Genomic DNA, 16,517 nt, shown 5'->3' with positions numbered 1-16,517 from the left:
AGTAATTTCCATGTTTTGGATAACTTCTGTCTGTGTGGATGCAACCAAACATACTGAAGTACATTCGGTATAGCAGGTATGTTTACAAATCTTGTGGAAGCTTTGTGCATTCATGCTAAGTCACTTTAGTTGTATTCGACTCTTCAGGACCCCATGGAGCCTGCCAGGCTCCTCTGTCCGTGGGATTTCTCAGGCAAGAATACTGGAGCGGGTTGCCATGATCCAAGATCCTGGGGATCTTCCCGACCCAGGGATCGAACCCACATCTCTTGTGTCTCCTGCATTGGCAGGTGGGTTCTTTACCACTAGTACCACCTGGAAGCCCATGTAAGCCTTATTTAAAGCTAAATTAATAATAGTTCATGGCTTCCCTGGCGGCTCAGCGGTAAAGAATCTGCCTGAAATGTGGGAGACCCAGGTTTGATCCCTGGATGGGGAAGATCCCCTGGAGGAGGAAGTGGCAACCCACTCCAGTATTCTTGCCTGGAGAATTCCATGCACAGAGGAGTCTGGCAGGCTACAGTCCATGGGGTCGCAAAGAGTTGGACATGACTGAGCAACTGATACTTTCATGCATTTCAAAGGTGCTTTTAATAAATTGCAAGATTTTCCATCATTGCCTCAAAGATTTATCAGAAATCAGAACACATTTAGGATTTACTATATCCCCCCAAACTTTCAGATAAACTTTCTGGATAATCTGGAAAATGGTCAGATTGTATCAGAAATATCTCACGAGGCATCGTGATACTGCTGTAGGAGAGGCAACAAACCCAAGCCCAGCATCTTTACCCTCCCAGTTACTACTGATGTTTGAGACCCTGAGGCCTTCAGGAACCTGAGCCGCAGTTGAAGGCTCCCTGCCGCGTTCACAGTGAGCAGCACAACCCCGCCAGCCCGCGTGTGCCTGCACCACGCCAGTGCCTGGTGCAAAGCTCAGCCCTCCACCATCCACGGCTTAGCCGTTGTGCACATTCTACAATCGAGTGGCTCTGCTCCCCTTCCCCACATACCAGTGAGGCTGCTCCAGGACCTCATTAGCCCAGATTTCCCCCTTGGCCTTTCCCCTCGTATTCAGCATGGGTCCCTCTACCATATCCTTTGCCTCAATGCCCGGGCCCAGCTGTTCACCTCCCCTCCCCACTCCTGAAGTCAGAAGGCAAAGGAAACTCTTGAAGCAGTTCATATAGGTCAGGCCATCTGGCTCCAGGGCTGGATGGAAAACCATGGAGAGTGGGTATTGAGGGGCAGGCAGAAGGCAGCCAGGACATATGGTTATATTAGGGCACTCGCTTATGCATTTCTGCACTATCCACCCCATTGTTTATCTGGCCCAGATCTCCTCACCATGATTATGCTCCATGAGTCTTGCTCCGCTGTTGTCCTGCCCCTTCTACTCTGCCCTGAATCCTGGCCATCCACGGCAGCTTGGGTTTGGTAACAGCATTCTCCTTCCTATCATTTGACTCACACTTGTCATTGGTTACAAAAGTAGATTCACAATCATGATTCAACCAATGGGAGGGCATCCAAGTCAGGGAGGCAGGGATGAGGTCAGGAGTGAGCATGGTGATCGTGGTGGGTCTCCAGGCTGCCCTGTTGAAATGCTGAAGTTGATGCCCGAGTCCACCCTTGACCTGGGCCCTGCCTGCCCCTCAGCTTCATCTCCCAGCACCTCTTGCTCGTAGGGATGCACCTGGGCCCCGGGGCATGGCCCCTGCCAAGACACGCAGACCCTGCCAGTCCCTCCCTGCGGTTCATCCCCTCTGTGTCTTTGCTCACAGCGGCCTGTCTACATCCCTCTTTGTTTTCCACATCAATCATTTTTATTCATTTTTTAAAAACTCAACCAAATCAAAGTTTTACCTAAAATACGGTGTATTTTTTGCCTTCTTCAAAGACAGACTTTCTCTTTATGGAAATGCTGGTTGGAAGGCTCCCATGCCACATGGCCACTAGATGGCAGGGCAGCCCCATTCACGGAAACTCAGGCCCCTGCGGCCACAGATGCGCAGTCCTCCTGCTCTGAAAGTTGATGACATTAAACTTCTATATCTCCTTTGTTAAGCTTCCCTGGTGGCTCAGACAGTAAACGCGTCTGCTTGCAATGCGGGAGACCCGTATTCAATCCCTGGGTTTGGAAGAGCCCCTAGAGAAGGAAATGGCAACCCACTCCAGTACTCTTGCCTGGAAAATTCCATGGACGGGGGAGCTTCGGAGGCTACAGTCCATGGGGTCGCAAAGAGTCGGACACAGCTAAGTAAGGGCTTCCCAGGTAGCTTGACAGTGAAGAATCCGCCTGCCAATGCAGGAGGCGCAGGTTTGATCCCTGAGTTGGGAAGATCCCCTGGAGAAGGAAACGAAAATCTATTTCAGTATTCTTTCCGGGGAAATCCCCTTGGACAGAGGAGCCTGGTGGGCTACAGTCCATGGGGTCACAAAGAGTCGTACACGACTGAGCATGCAAGCATCATCTTCTTTGCTAATACTTGTTTTTTCTGTTATAAAAGAAGCACCTGTTTTTAATTGAAAATTTGAACACAGAAAAGGACAAAGAATAAAATGAAAATGCTTATTATTCCACCTGTCAGAAATAAACACAGGGTCCAGGTGCTGCTCCCATAATAAAAGGGGTGAACGTGGACCATTTCCAGTATTCTCTGTAAATACCCCCTGCTCAGAGTTTTCTCCTCCCTCACTCACTATGAGTTTCACCCATACCTAACCATAATTCCAACTCCAAACCAATCTTAAGCCCCAAAACACAATCTCCCCTTTAAATGCATAATGGCTATTTAAAATGTTAGCACTCTTAGATGAAAAGCTACGTTCACCATTCACAATGTCCACCGTGGAAATCAAATCTTATGACAACAGCAGCAGCAGGTAACAATCGTTGCAAAATTGATAACCTGTCGTTTTTAAATATAGATAAAACACTGATGTCTGAAAAGATGTCACAGAGAAATTAGACTTTGGTGAAATGTCTGTTCAAATCTGTTGCCTGTAGGGCTTCCCTGGTGGGCCGGTGGTTAAGACTCCATCTTGTGGTACAGGGCATGCTAGTTCTATCCCTGGTTTGGGAAGACCTCATATGATGCGGGCCAGCTAGGCCCGAGCATCACAACTCCTGAGCCCGAGGGCCTAGAGCCCATGCTCCACACCAAGAGAAGCCTGTGCACCACAGCTAGAGAGTAGACCCTGCTTGCCGCAGCTAGAGAAAGCCCACACACAGCAACGAAAACCCAACACAGCCAAAAGAAAAAACTCTGTTGCTTGTATTTTAAGATTGGATTGTTTAGTTTCTCTTATTATTGAGTTTTGAAAGTTCCTATACATTTTAGATAGATGTCCTCTGCTGGATATGTGTTTCTCAAATATATATTTTCCCAGCTTTTGTCTTGCCTTTTCATCATTCACAGAGCAAAAGTTTTTTATTTTTATGAATTCCAGCTTATCTATTTTTCATTTAATGGATCACACTTGATGACGTGTCTAGGAACTGTTCACTTAACTGCAAGTTATGAAGATTTTTCTCCCATGTTTCTCCTGTGTTTTCTCTAGAAGCTTTATAGCTCCATGTTTTACATTCAGATATATGGTAAATTTTCAGTAACTTTTTGTATTAAGTGTGAGGTTGGGGTTGGAGTTCTCTCTGTCTCTACAGGTGGGTGTCTGATTGTTCCAACATTATTTGTTGAAAATACTATCTTCTCTCCATCAAATTGTGATCGTAACCTTGCAAAAAGTCAACTGGTCTAATTTGAATGAATCTATTTCTGGACTTTCTATTCTGTTGCATGATGCCTATCCCTTCACTAATACCATACTGCCTTGATCACTGAAGTTTCATATTTTAAAGTGAAGTCGTGTGAACCCACCAAATTTCTTCTTCTTTTAAAAATTATTTTAGGTATTCTAGTTCCTAAGTTTCTATAAAAATTTAAAATCAACTTGTGTATATATACACTGAAAATTCTGCTGATATTCTGAATAGAATTGTGTAAAGTCTGTCATTCAACTATGGAATGACTGACATCTTAAATATACTGAATCATCTAATCCATATACCTGACATGCCTCACCATTTAATTATATTTCTTTTATTTTTCCATACGTGTTCTGTAGATTTCAGCATACAGACACAGCACAATATTTTGTTAGATTTATCCCTACATTTCATTATTTTGAAGTTATTTAAATGGTATTATTTGAATTTTTCTGGTTTCAAATTACTGTGATGTTCATATGGACATATGATTCATTTTGTCTATTGACCCTGTATCTTGCAGCATAACTAAGTATTTACAAGTTCTGGGAGCTTTTTTCTTTTAAGTTTTTCTTTTTTAATTTCTGTGTAGAAAATCAAGTTGTTTGAGAAGAGGGGAAGTTTCGTTTCTTCTGTTCCAATCTGTATGCCTTTTGCTTCTTTCTCTTGTCTCATTTTACTGAGTAGGTGTTTAAGTATGATGTGTAACAGGAGAGGAGAGAGCAGATGTCAAACAAGTGACACCTGTTGCCTAGCAACAACAATTCCAGGGTGTCAGTCCTGCATGGGGTGCAGGTGTCAGGGTAGCAGAGAAAGACACGCCTCACACAGGTGCTGAACAGAACACCGCTTTCCTCATGTAGAGAAGAGACAGAGCAAGACCAGCTTCAACAGTTGAGTGTCATCCCTCATGGTCAGCAGGGTTTTCCCAGCCGCTGACACAAGAAGATGGTCTGCACACCCCCTCTTATGCTGCAGCTGAAGGACCCCCTTACCTCCCCTCCAGGAACAGATACAGCAATGGGGTTAGCCAGGTGCCATAGGACACACACCCATAAACAGAACAGAGAAGTACACGTTAAGTCTGGATCAGGGAAAGATATTCCTGAAGCGATATGCCTAGCTCAGGCTGTGAGGGCTCTTTGTCTCTTTGCTAAGAAATGTTCCAGACCCAAGGTCACTCTTATGCAACTGTGCAAGGGGCAAGAAGCTGCACTTGACTGCCTTTCCCAACAGTAGACAACCTTACATTGCTCCCAGTCATAAGGAGAAAGCATTCAGTCATTCACTATTTAAGTGTGATGTTAGCTATAGACTTTTTAATAGATGCACTTGATCACATTAAAAAGTTGATCTCGTACCACATCTTGCAACTTTGGTTAAATTGTTTATTAGATCTCGTAGCTTATTTTTGTGAATTCTTTGGGATTTTCTCTTTTTAATTAATTTTTAATGTAGTTAACTTACAATGTTGTGTTAGTTTCCACTGTACAGCAAAGTGAATCAGTAATTTGCTGTTTAGTCGATAAGTCATGTCCAACTGTTTTGTGACTCCATGGACTGTAGTCTGCCAGGATCTCTGTTCGTGGGGGCAAAAATACTGGAATGGGTTACCATTTCCTTCTGCAGGGGACCTTCCTGATCCAGGAATCAAGCCTGTACCTGCACTGGAAGGCATATTTTTTGTCCCTAGTGCCACCTGGGAAGCCCAAAGCTTTGCGTTGCCCCCTCTGAGGTTCAAACTCAGGACCTTCAGATTATGAGACTGATACGCTGCAGGCAACTTAATGGTAGAAAAAAAATCCTCTTCTCCCATATTTGTCAAATCAAAGGAAAACATTCATGAAATCAAAACAATAACCTTTGTATTTGCCATTCTTCTTTGTAGTATTACAAATGAGTTTTCAAAAAATCCTTTATATAATGAGCAAATGTAAACATATATTGTAAATTCATAAAGATTACATAATATACATTTGAAAGAAAGTGAAAGTCGCTGCCTACTCTTCTCGACCACAGTCCACGGAATTCTCTAGGCCAAGACACTGGAGTGGGTAGCCTTTCCCTTCTCCAGGGGATCTTCCCAACACAGGAATTGAACCCAGATCTCCCGTATTGCAGGCGGATTCTTTACCAGCTGAGCCACAAGAGAAGCCCAAGAATACTGGAGTGGGTAGCCTATCCCTTCTCCAGCGGATCTTCCAGACCCAGGAATTGAACTGGGGTCTCCCGCATTGTAGGCAGATTCTTTACCAACTGAGCCTATCAAGGAAGCCCTTATATATTATATATATAATATATAATTTTATATACTATATAAAGGAAAATCCTTTATATAATGAGCAAATATAAACACATATATTATAAATTCATAAAGATTACATAATACATTTAAGAACAAAAAATACAATGTTTTATGGGTACATTTGTTTTTTGAAATGTAAACAAAAACACTGTCTGTATTAAGGTAAAACACTAAAAAATTATTTCAAACAATTTCAAAAACATTACACAAGAATTTGAGGGGGGGTGGTTTCTCTGTTTTGTTTTCACACAGTTCCCACCTATGCTTGAAACCAAAAGAATGTTGGGACAATTACAGTTTCTTTTTTTTTTTATTATTGTAGTGGTTTTTGTCACACATTGGCATGAATCAGCCACGGCGATTACAGTTTCTAAAATAGCACAAAACAGAGCCATAACATGGTATTGTAACATGCCTACCATAAGCATTCTGAAAATTGCAAACATTGGTTTTATCTTCCTAAATCATCAGGAGGAGGAAAGGGTAATTCGGGGACACAGGAAGAAAACAAAGTCATATCACAATACTAGGGGAAAAAAAAAATTTGGCAAGTGGTGGTAACTTCTACTTCAGTTGTGGTGCGAAAGGCCATGCCGGGGAGAGAACAATTGTCACACAGCAGCCTCCAGCAGATCTCCCTATGCTGAAAAGATTTCTCTATCTATCCTAGTACTCAAGAACCACAGGGGCAATGAGGATACAGGCTGACAGTCAGATACCTGAGGAAGCAGCCTCAGGTCCCCTGGCTGTTAGGGGAAACACGGATTGAAACCGCCCACCCTGGCCAGGCATAACAGTAACCATTTGCATGAGTTATTTTATGACAGGAGATCCTGGTAAGGAACACACAACTAACAAGCCACCACCAACGGGAAGAATTCAGGAAAGGTCAAAAGGAGACAGGAGACACCCATCCGCCTGTCCTACCAACCTCCCAGAAACCTTCTGTCTAGACTCCATTGTGCCTGAGTGATATGCATGCCACCAGAAAGGACCCTGAGTCAGAATGATTGGCCAGAGACAACCCGAAATTAATCTCATCACCATAAAGCCTGAGACTTCGAACTACAAGGCAGAGCGCTCCTCCAGGGTTCCCTCACCCTCCCGCTTTCCACCTGGGCGCCCCTTCCCAGAAAAATCTCTCGCTTTGTCAGCATGTGTGTCTCCTTGGACAATGCATTTCCAAGTGTTAGACAAGAGCCCAGTCTGGGCCCTGGAGGGCAACCACCCTTCCTGCAACATGTCCAGGTGACCCCTGCTCCTGATGGGCTGCAAACCCCAGCCTGCCAAGGCAGCAGGTTTTCTCAGACTCCTGCTCCTCCTGGTGTCACGGTCCCCAGGGGCCCATGATGCACTTCCTGGCTTACTGAGGGTGACCCAGGTCCCAGGCAGCATGCTCTTCACACCACCCGTCCCTGTACATGAACTGGCTGGACCAGGGCTCTGTGATCTGGCTCTTCCTAGGTAGGGGTACAGGGCTGAGTCCTTGAGGAGGATGAGAGTGGTTTGGTCATGGGCTCCTGTCTTATGCCACCAATCTTGTGCCTTTGTTAAATTAACATTTGTTAAGTGGAGTATAGGGCTTCCCAGGTAGCTCAAATCACACTGTGGGAGACCCAGGTTCGATTCCTGAGTTGGGAAGATCCCCTGTAGTTGGGAAGATCCGCTGGAGAAGGAAATGGCAACCTACTTCACTGTTCTTGCCTGGAAAATCCCATGGACAGAGGAGCCTGGTGGGCTACAGTACATGGGGCCACAAAGAGTCGGACACAATTGAGCAACTAACACACACACACCTGTAGAAGGGCATGGCAATTCACTCCAGTATTCTTGCCTGGAGAATCCCACGGACAGAGGAGCCTGGTGGGCTATAGTCCATGGGGTCGCAAAGAGTCAGACACGACTGAACGACTAACACACACACACACACACATACGCACACAAGTGGAGTATAGGAGCAGGATGGTGGTAACAGAACCACAAGAGTAATTAAAATAGATAAGCTTATTACTCACAGGTCCTGGAGGACCTTCATCTCTCCAGTGGTCTTCAGGTCAAGACAGGGTGCAGAGAGGCCGGATGTGGGGCACATGCCTTTATCATAAGGGTCCCTGGGTGGAGTGCTTTGGGCTTCCTAGGATAGGGTCCCAGAGATCCATTCAGACCAGAGTTTTGGTAAGCCACAGTAGGTCTATCTAAGGGGTGCATAAGGCATCCAGGCGCTGGGATGCGGGAGAGACTGTTGATCACAAGAGCTGTTGGGGAAGGCATTTCAGGAACTTACGTTTGCTTGTGACTCCATAGCTGCCATAGAGGGTGCGTGCTTGCGTGAGGGGCCTGGTGTCAGTTTAAGGTCTCTGCAAACCGCTTGGCCAAACAAAATGGACGAGGAGGCAGCAATACCTCCTAATGTAGCTTAGTTACATTCTCCATATGTCGACAGGGGTTTCCCGTGGGAGTGAAGGTCGCCCAGCAGCGGTCTTAAGACCTGGCCAGGAAGACGCAGGGGCCCCACCCCGTCCCTGAGGCACGGCTGAGAGTCACCCTGTAGGTGGGTAGCTCACCCTGGCTGTGGGTAGCGTATGGCGAAGTCTCTCCAGGGGAGTGCCGGGCTCTGGGACAGCACGGGCCTCTTGCTGAGCTGAGGCCCTGATCGCCGAGGGATACAGGGTTTCCATTATGAAAACCCACCCTCCCAAGAACGGGTTCCGAGGTTGGACGACTGCAGAGGGCGGACAGACCTCACGCGGGACTCGACTTTCGGGGCTCCTTGGAGGGATGAAGAGCTCTAGGAGTGCACGGGGTCTCCGGTTGGGGCCGCTGCCGCCGATGCCAAAGCCGCGGCAGCAGCAGGCAGCAGAAGGGACCCGGCGCGGGCGGGGCCACGGGTGCTGCGGAAGGCGGCGGAAGGGCCATGGCCACTACCATGACCTCGCTCTCCTTCGCCTGACCGGGAGGGGCACTCCTGCCCCCCCCGCCGCCATTTTAAGCCAGTACAATAAATAACAAAAATCACAAAAGTCTTCCCGACGTGCTAAGAAAGCCTGAACTGTGCACTCTTAGGATCAGATGGCATGTAACCAACCCTTTATTCCCATTATAAGATACAACTAGCTGTATCAATTAGAGTTGTATTTTGACCTTCAACTTTTCCAAGAGGAATGGCATACTACATAGTTGGCCTTCCTAGCAGAAACTGGAAAATATCCAGAGAGGTGGAGTAGAGAATCTCGACGCCTCAACCGAGAGGAAGTAGCTGGTTTCGGCGTCCTACGTTGCCATGGTCACGCGGCCCACTTCCGGCCAGGTGCAAACCGCGCGCAGTGGGTAGCCCGGGGCAACCAGGACGCCGCTCCAGGAAGCACTCCTCACTCACTGGTCGCTGTGTCTTGAGGCATCCTGCCAAGGCGGCGGCGGCTGAAGGTACCCGGAACTCTGAAAATGTAAAGACAACTTTCTGGCTTTCTGGGACACTGGGAGGTGAAAGGCATAACACTCTTCTCTTGGCGACCCGGGCAACTGAGGAGTTGGAGGGCAGGGAGCTAGACATGGGAGGAGGAAGGGGAAAAAGAAGGGAGTTAATGACTTGGGCCCTACCTTTCAGACACTTGTCCAAGCCGCCTCCAGTTCCTATGCCCAGCCTGCCCAGGGGGATCTGCAGTCAGGACTCATGTTAAGAGGAAAGAATGACATCCTGTGTTTGTAGAGGAAAAACGTTTAAGTCATATCAGACTCTTTCGACCCCATGGACTATAGCCACCAGGCTTCTGTGTCCATGGGATCTACCAGGAAAGAATACTGGAGTGGGTTACCATTTCCTTCTCCAGGGGATCTTTCAGACTCAGAGATGGAACCCGGGTCCCCTGCGCTGAAGGCCATCTGCTTCATTGCAGGCAGATTCTTTACCGACCGAGTCACCAGGGAAGCCCCTGTTAAGCAGGAATTTGTGAGTCAAACAATTTTGTTATTCTTTGAAAATATTGTTTTGGATATTCTGAATTCCTTAAATTTCCATAAGCTTGTTTAATTTTTCAAAGAAGTAAGGTAGGATTTTGATAGGGTTTGATAAGGGTTGTGTTGACCTGCCCCAAACTGATCTACCAGTTCAACACAACCCCTATCAAACACATAAAAAGATCATATATAATCTTTTATTCCCCTACTCAACCATGAGGCTCAGCTTTCTATCAGTTGGAGGTATGCTTCTAGAATTCCCACATTACTGCCTATCTTATCGTGTGCTTTGCTGGAAAACTGACTTTTGATTGTTCATTTGCTTAGTTTCTATTTTTAGAGTCCATTATACTCAAATAAACAGCCTAGTTATTTAGCTTAAAATAAATAGGTAAAGGAAAGAAAATTAAACCCACTGCAATCAGAAGGAACTCTAATAAAGATTAAAGTGCAAATGAATAAAATAAAGATGCAAAAAACAAAGAGTTAGGTCTTTGAAAAGGTATTTTAAATGATGAATTAGCTAGAATGACCAGGAGGAAAAACACAGAAGATTGATTCAAATTACTAAAATCAAAAATACCATCTTTACTGAAGTAACCGATTATTTTTTAAAATAGTGTAAATCACTGCCAATAAGTTAGATAACTTAGATGAAATGGACAAGTTCCTAGAAAGACACAAACTACAAAATATGGCTATAACAGAAATAGAAAATCTGAGTAGACCTATGACAAGCAAAAGGATTAAATTAGTAATTTTAAAACTTCCCACTAAGAAAAGCCCAACACACATGACTCCATTGGAGAATTCTATCAAATATTTAAAGAATAATTAATATCAAGTTTTCACAAACTCTTCAGAAAAAAGTAGAAGAGGAAGTAACACTTCCAACTCATCAGAGGTAGAGGCTAGCATTACCCTGATACCAAAACCAGACAAAAATATCACAGAAAAATAAAGCTGCAGACCAAGATATCTTATGAGTATAAAACAATATCCTCAATAAATTACTGGCAAATCAAATCCAGCAACATATAAAATGATCATACACAATGATCAAGTAGGGTATATTTCAGGAATGCAAGCACGGCTTAACATTAAAAAAAAAATCAATCTTTATAAATCAATATTTATAGAATATTAATCTCATCTACAGACACAGAAAAGCATTTGACAAAATGCAACAGCCTTTCATGATTCAAAAAACAAAACACTTAACACACAAGCAATAGTAGGGAACTTCATCATTCTGATAAAAGGTCCAAAAAAGCCCACAGCTAACATCATACTTAATGATAAAAGACTGAATACTTTCCCTCAAGGGCAGGAACAAAACAAGGATGTCTACTTTATGTCGCTACAGATTTGCCTATTCTAGACATTTCAGATAAATGGAATCATACAATATGTGACTTTTTGTTTGTTTCCTCTTTTATTTTGCAGTGTTTTCAAGGTTCATGCATGTTATAGCATGGTATATGAGTACTTCATTCTTTTATGTAATGGAATAATACTACATTTTACAAATATTACAAAAGAGTCAACATGACTTTTTTTTTTTTTTTTTTAACATGACTTAATGACTAAACAAAGAGAGGTCTGCCTTCTGCCCTACTTGGCTTTGGGTGGCAATATCTAAGCCTATCAGTGTTATTCCTCACAGGAATGTCTTTGTTTGCCTGGGGATATTTTAGTCACTATTCAAATAGTCAATATAGGTCCATCTCGTCAAACCTATGGTTTTTCCAGTAGTCGTATATGGATGTGAGAGTTGGACTATAAAGAAAGCTGGGCACCAAAGATTTGATGCTTTTGAACTGTAGTGTTGGAGAAGATTCTTGAGAGTCCCTTGGACTGCAAGGAGATCCAACTAGTCCATCCTAAAGGAAATCAGTCCTGAATATTCACTGGAAGGACTGATTCTGAAGCTGAAACCCCAACACTTTGGCCACCTGATTTGAAGAACTGACTCTCTTGAAAAGACCCTGATTCTGGGAGAGATTGAAGGCAGGAGGAGAAGGGGACAACAGAGGACAAGATGGTTGGATGGCATCACTGACTCAATGGACATGAGTTTGAGTAAACTCTGGGAGTTGGCGATAGACAGGGAGGCCTGGCATGCTCCAGTCCATGGGGTTGCAAAGAGTCGGACACGACTGAGCGACTGAACTGACTGAACTGATAGTCAATATAGTAATTTAGGTTGGGGCTGGCCATGTCACAAAGTCTAGCAATGTCATTTAGGATAAGGACTTCGGGTCACATGGTATTAGCTCAACCTCCTAAGGGGTTAAAAACTGAGATCAGGCACATGGGCAGTCAGCAGTGTCTATGTAATGGAACCACAGTAAAGATTCTGGATGCCAAGGCTCAGGTGAGCGTCTCTGGTTGGCAATTCCATGCATATTGTCATATATCGTCCCTGGGAGCAGCTAAGCCTGTCCGTGATTCTTCAGGGAGAGGATCACTGGAGGCCCTGCATTTGGAACCCTCCTGGACTCTATCCTATGACTGATTTTAATCTGTATCTTCTTCCTGGATAACTTTGGGTGTAACAACTTTCAGTGAGTTTGGTAAGTCCTTCTTTCAAATTAGTTGAGGATCCCTAGATTTGCATTGGGTGTCAAAAGTAAACATGGTCTTGGGGAACCCTTAAACCCTGCAATGATGTCAGAAATAAAGGTGGTCTCTTGAAGACCATTTCTCAGATTTTGCAGCATTTATGTTCATGGGATATATTTGTCTATTATTTCCCTTTCTTGTAATGTCTTTTTCTAGTTTGGTGTCAGAGAAATGATTCCCAAAAGGAATTGGGAATATTCCTTCTTCTCCTGTTTTCTCAAAAAATTTATTTAGGTTTACTGTCTTTCCACCTTCAATATTTGACAGAATTTGCTGGTGAACTAATCTGGACTTGAAGCTTTCTTTGTGGGATGGTCTTTAATCATAAATTCAAATAATTTTATATCAATATGGCTACTCATATTTTCTATTTCTTTGTTAGTTTGGTAAATTGTCTTGCTAAAGATGAGAAAATTGCCCATTTTATCTAAGTTGTCAAATATAAGTTGGTATAGATGTGTGAATAATATTCTGTATTCAATATCTGTAGGATCTGTACTGACGGCTCTTTTTCATTTATCATGGGGGTAATTTCTGTTTTTTCACTTTTTTAAAAATTAAATAAACAAATCATTTAAATAAATATTTAATTTAATAATTAAATCATGTTTTAATAAAAATATTTCAAAAATATAGAATTGACTATAAATTTAGTCAATGATATTAAATTTTAGTTTAATGAATTAAGGTGAATTTGAATTAAAATTTAAATATGTAAAATTAAGTTTGGATGAATTAAATTAAACCATATTAAATAAAATGTAATATAATAAATTGAACTAAAATTAAATTGGAATTAAATAATATGTAAGACATTGAATTTCATACATTAAATTAATATTATTTTAAAGCAAATTGCATGCATGAATAAATCCAAATTCAATTATGTTACATTAAATTTAGCTTGAGAAATTAAATTTAGGGCTTCTCAGGTGACTCAGTGGGTAAAGAAACAGCCTGCAATGCAGGAAACACGGGAGACACAGGTTCAGTCCCTGGGTTGGGAAGATCCCCTGGAGGAGGGCATGGCAATCCACTCCAGTATCGTTGCCTAGAGAGTCCTATGAACAGAGGAGTGTGGCACGCTACAGTCCATAGGATCACAAAGAGTTGGATACAACTGATGTGACTGAAAGTTCAGTCACTCAGTCGTGTCCGACTCTTTGCGACTCCATGAACCACAGCACGCCAGGCTTCCCTGTCCATCACCAACTCCCAGAGTTTACCCAAACTCATGTCCATTGAGTTGGTGATGCCATCCAACCATTTCATCCTCTGTCATGCATGCATGCATGCATGCAATTAAATTTAATTTAAATTTGAATTATATTGCCTTAAACGGACACAACTGAGCGACTGAACTGAACTGAAACTTATAAGGTTCCCTTAAACCGGAAACGAATAATGTCATTCTGGCTTTGAATGTGGACATGAGGACGTTTATAATGACCACAACCTCCCCTTTCAGACTGTGTATGTGTTGGGGGGAGGGGTTGTACTGACACTTTGTATCTTATTTGATTTTCATGGTTGCCCAGGTTAGGGCATTACCTTGAGGAAATGTCTGCCTCTCCAGTCTGAGGATCTTTGGTTATACATTACATAAATTTTTTAAAAAACTTTAAATTAAATTTATGGGAGAGAAAACTGAATACATATGAAACAAGAGAACCCAAGTGGACATCGCCAGGAAGTGGGCATAATCTACACTCTGGTGGTGGGTGTTAGCTAGGGAGCAGTAGGGATAGGATGGGTTTAAACCAGTGAGTTTTGTTTTGCAGAAAGTTGCAGCCACTAGATGTTCCAAAAAGGTTACAGTGCATTCCAGTCAAAAGATACTACTGTGAGAGCAAGTAACCAAGTGCCTACTTACTTGCAGTTTTGGGCAAACTAGGGTAACCTTTGCTTCATTATAAGGATCATGCCTCCCTCCATGCTTAACTTAAAAATGCCCCCAGGGACACAGTGCTTTGAGAACTATCTCCTTGTCTCCTTCCTTGTCACAAGTAACAAATAATAAATGCTTCTGCTTTATTATCTGTTTATTACTTGCGACGAGGAAGTTCTTGATGGCTAAATAACCCAAATGACAGACCCATTGTGCCTGGTCAAGGGAAGACTTGATGAAGCTGGTGGTTGCTGATTTAAAAATCTACTTTGGTGTAACTCTATGGCTGATTCATATCAATGTATGACAAAACCCGCTGAAATGTTGTGAAGTAATTAGCCTCCAACTAATAAAAAATTAAAAAAAAAAAAAAAAAATCTACTTTGGTCCAGCCTTTCTCACCAGAGTGGTCAGGTCACCAGCGTATATGGCCTTCAGTTGTTATCTAATTCTGAGGGGTGAGTGCTGTTGTAGAGGCCCAGAGGCTGAAGCACCAGGTAGGCCTGGCTAAGGCACTGCTGGGAGGAGTGAGCTGCAAACAGTGGTGGGAGGTGTCAACACAGACAATCAATAAACAATCTACATTAAAGAACAGAAGAGACTTTCATCTGAACCAAGCTGAGGACTGGCCCAGGAGCGCAGCAGCCTCCACCAAGGAAGAAAGCACTCTAGAGAAGCATACTTTTCAACAGTTTTATACAGCATCAGAAAAAAGAACATATTAATACATCAAACACGGCAGAGGTATGTTCCTTCAAGGTTTCAACAGCGGTGTAGTTACAAATTAGCAGACACATAGTGAGTGAGCATGACCTTGGCAGGTGGGACCAGGAGCCTTATCCTCCGAGGAGTGCTGGCATTGGTGTCACAGGAATAATAAGGAACAGAATGAAGGGACAAAAATAGGTGATTAAGTAGTTAATCCCCCCCCCCGCCCCCCCAGGGGATTCTAAGTAGAAAAATATGGGAAACTCCTGTAAGTTAATAATTACTGGAGAAAGCAGGTTTGCTTCACCACAAAAGGGAGGCATTTCTCCCTATCGGAAAGTGGGCATTCTGAAGGAGTCTTTTGGGCCTAGAAAAGAAAACAACAGTCTCAAAGGCCCTTGTTGAATCATCTAACTTGGGAGAAAACAAAACACAACTTTAGCTCCAACCTGATGCTCCAGGCCTGTTGCATCCATCTGGGACTTAATCGCCCCCTGTCCGGAAACCTTCCACCCCCTACACCTGCCCAGAAGACTTATCACCCCCTGCCCAACTACAAATGTCATCTCAACTAAAGAATACTCAAAATTTCCCACCTGATTAACGTTTCCCTTATCGCTTCCACAAACCTCCCTATAAATATGGAGCCTCCCTGATCCCTCACAGCGCTCAGCCTGGTCCGACGGTCGCCCCTCCTTGCCTGAATAAACGTAACCTACTTTTGTTGACGTCCTCTTTCCTTTTCTGACTCGCCGGACCTATACCTTACACATTCTTTAACCGCAGTGGTTAGAACAAGTGTACAACGTGTACTTGACAGATCATAAATCAGGCTGTTCCAGTTTTACATAAAGTTTAGGCCAAATCAGATATAAGCCTGACTGGGCTTCCCCTGCCCCTAATAGGCAAAAATTTCCTTAGTCAGAGGTAATGTGCGAGGCATAACGACGGGACTGCTTTCCTTCCTAGCATAAGGCACACAGTATACAGACGTCCATTAGTAGACGCTGAAAGGAAAAACGACTGAATAGTGGAAAGAGCGACTCAATCCAGGTAGTGTTCCTAAAAGCGGGCCCCCTTCCCTATAGACATCTAGGCAGTACCAGCTGCTGGCGCCAGAATCCACCGGCAAGATGGCGGCGCCCTCTCGGTGGCCGATTAGGACGCTGCCACTGAGCGTAGGATTCCATGATGGCGGCGTCAGCATGGAAGTCGCGCAGTAGGGGCGACCATATTGCCTAAACTTAGCGGCCGTACAGATAGTGACT

General features: G+C 43.7%; 1 long non-coding RNA gene across 2 annotated transcripts; it reads right to left on the bottom strand.

The window, feature by feature from the left end:
* Window positions 1-9,389: 9,389 nt before the first annotated feature.
* On the bottom strand, window positions 9,390-16,460 carry LOC122684808. 2 transcript variants are annotated; one of them, XR_006338154.1, is made up of 3 exons: window positions 16,353-16,460; window positions 9,672-9,768; window positions 9,390-9,509 (listed from the first exon to the last, which is right to left on the bottom strand). It is a non-coding gene; the product is annotated as an uncharacterized LOC122684808 (long non-coding RNA). The 2 variants fall into 2 exon arrangements; XR_006338153.1 differs by lacking the exon at window positions 16,353-16,460 and adding an exon at window positions 9,887-9,938.
* Between the last annotated feature and the right edge of the window lie 57 nt (window positions 16,461-16,517).

The sequence above is a fragment of the Cervus elaphus genome, chromosome 27, assembly GCF_910594005.1.
Source record: "Cervus elaphus chromosome 27, mCerEla1.1, whole genome shotgun sequence".
NCBI classification, from domain to species: Eukaryota; Metazoa; Chordata; class Mammalia; order Artiodactyla; family Cervidae; genus Cervus; species Cervus elaphus.
The sequence above is the reverse complement of the archived record's forward strand: the minus strand, read 5'-3'. Positions and strand labels throughout refer to the sequence as shown.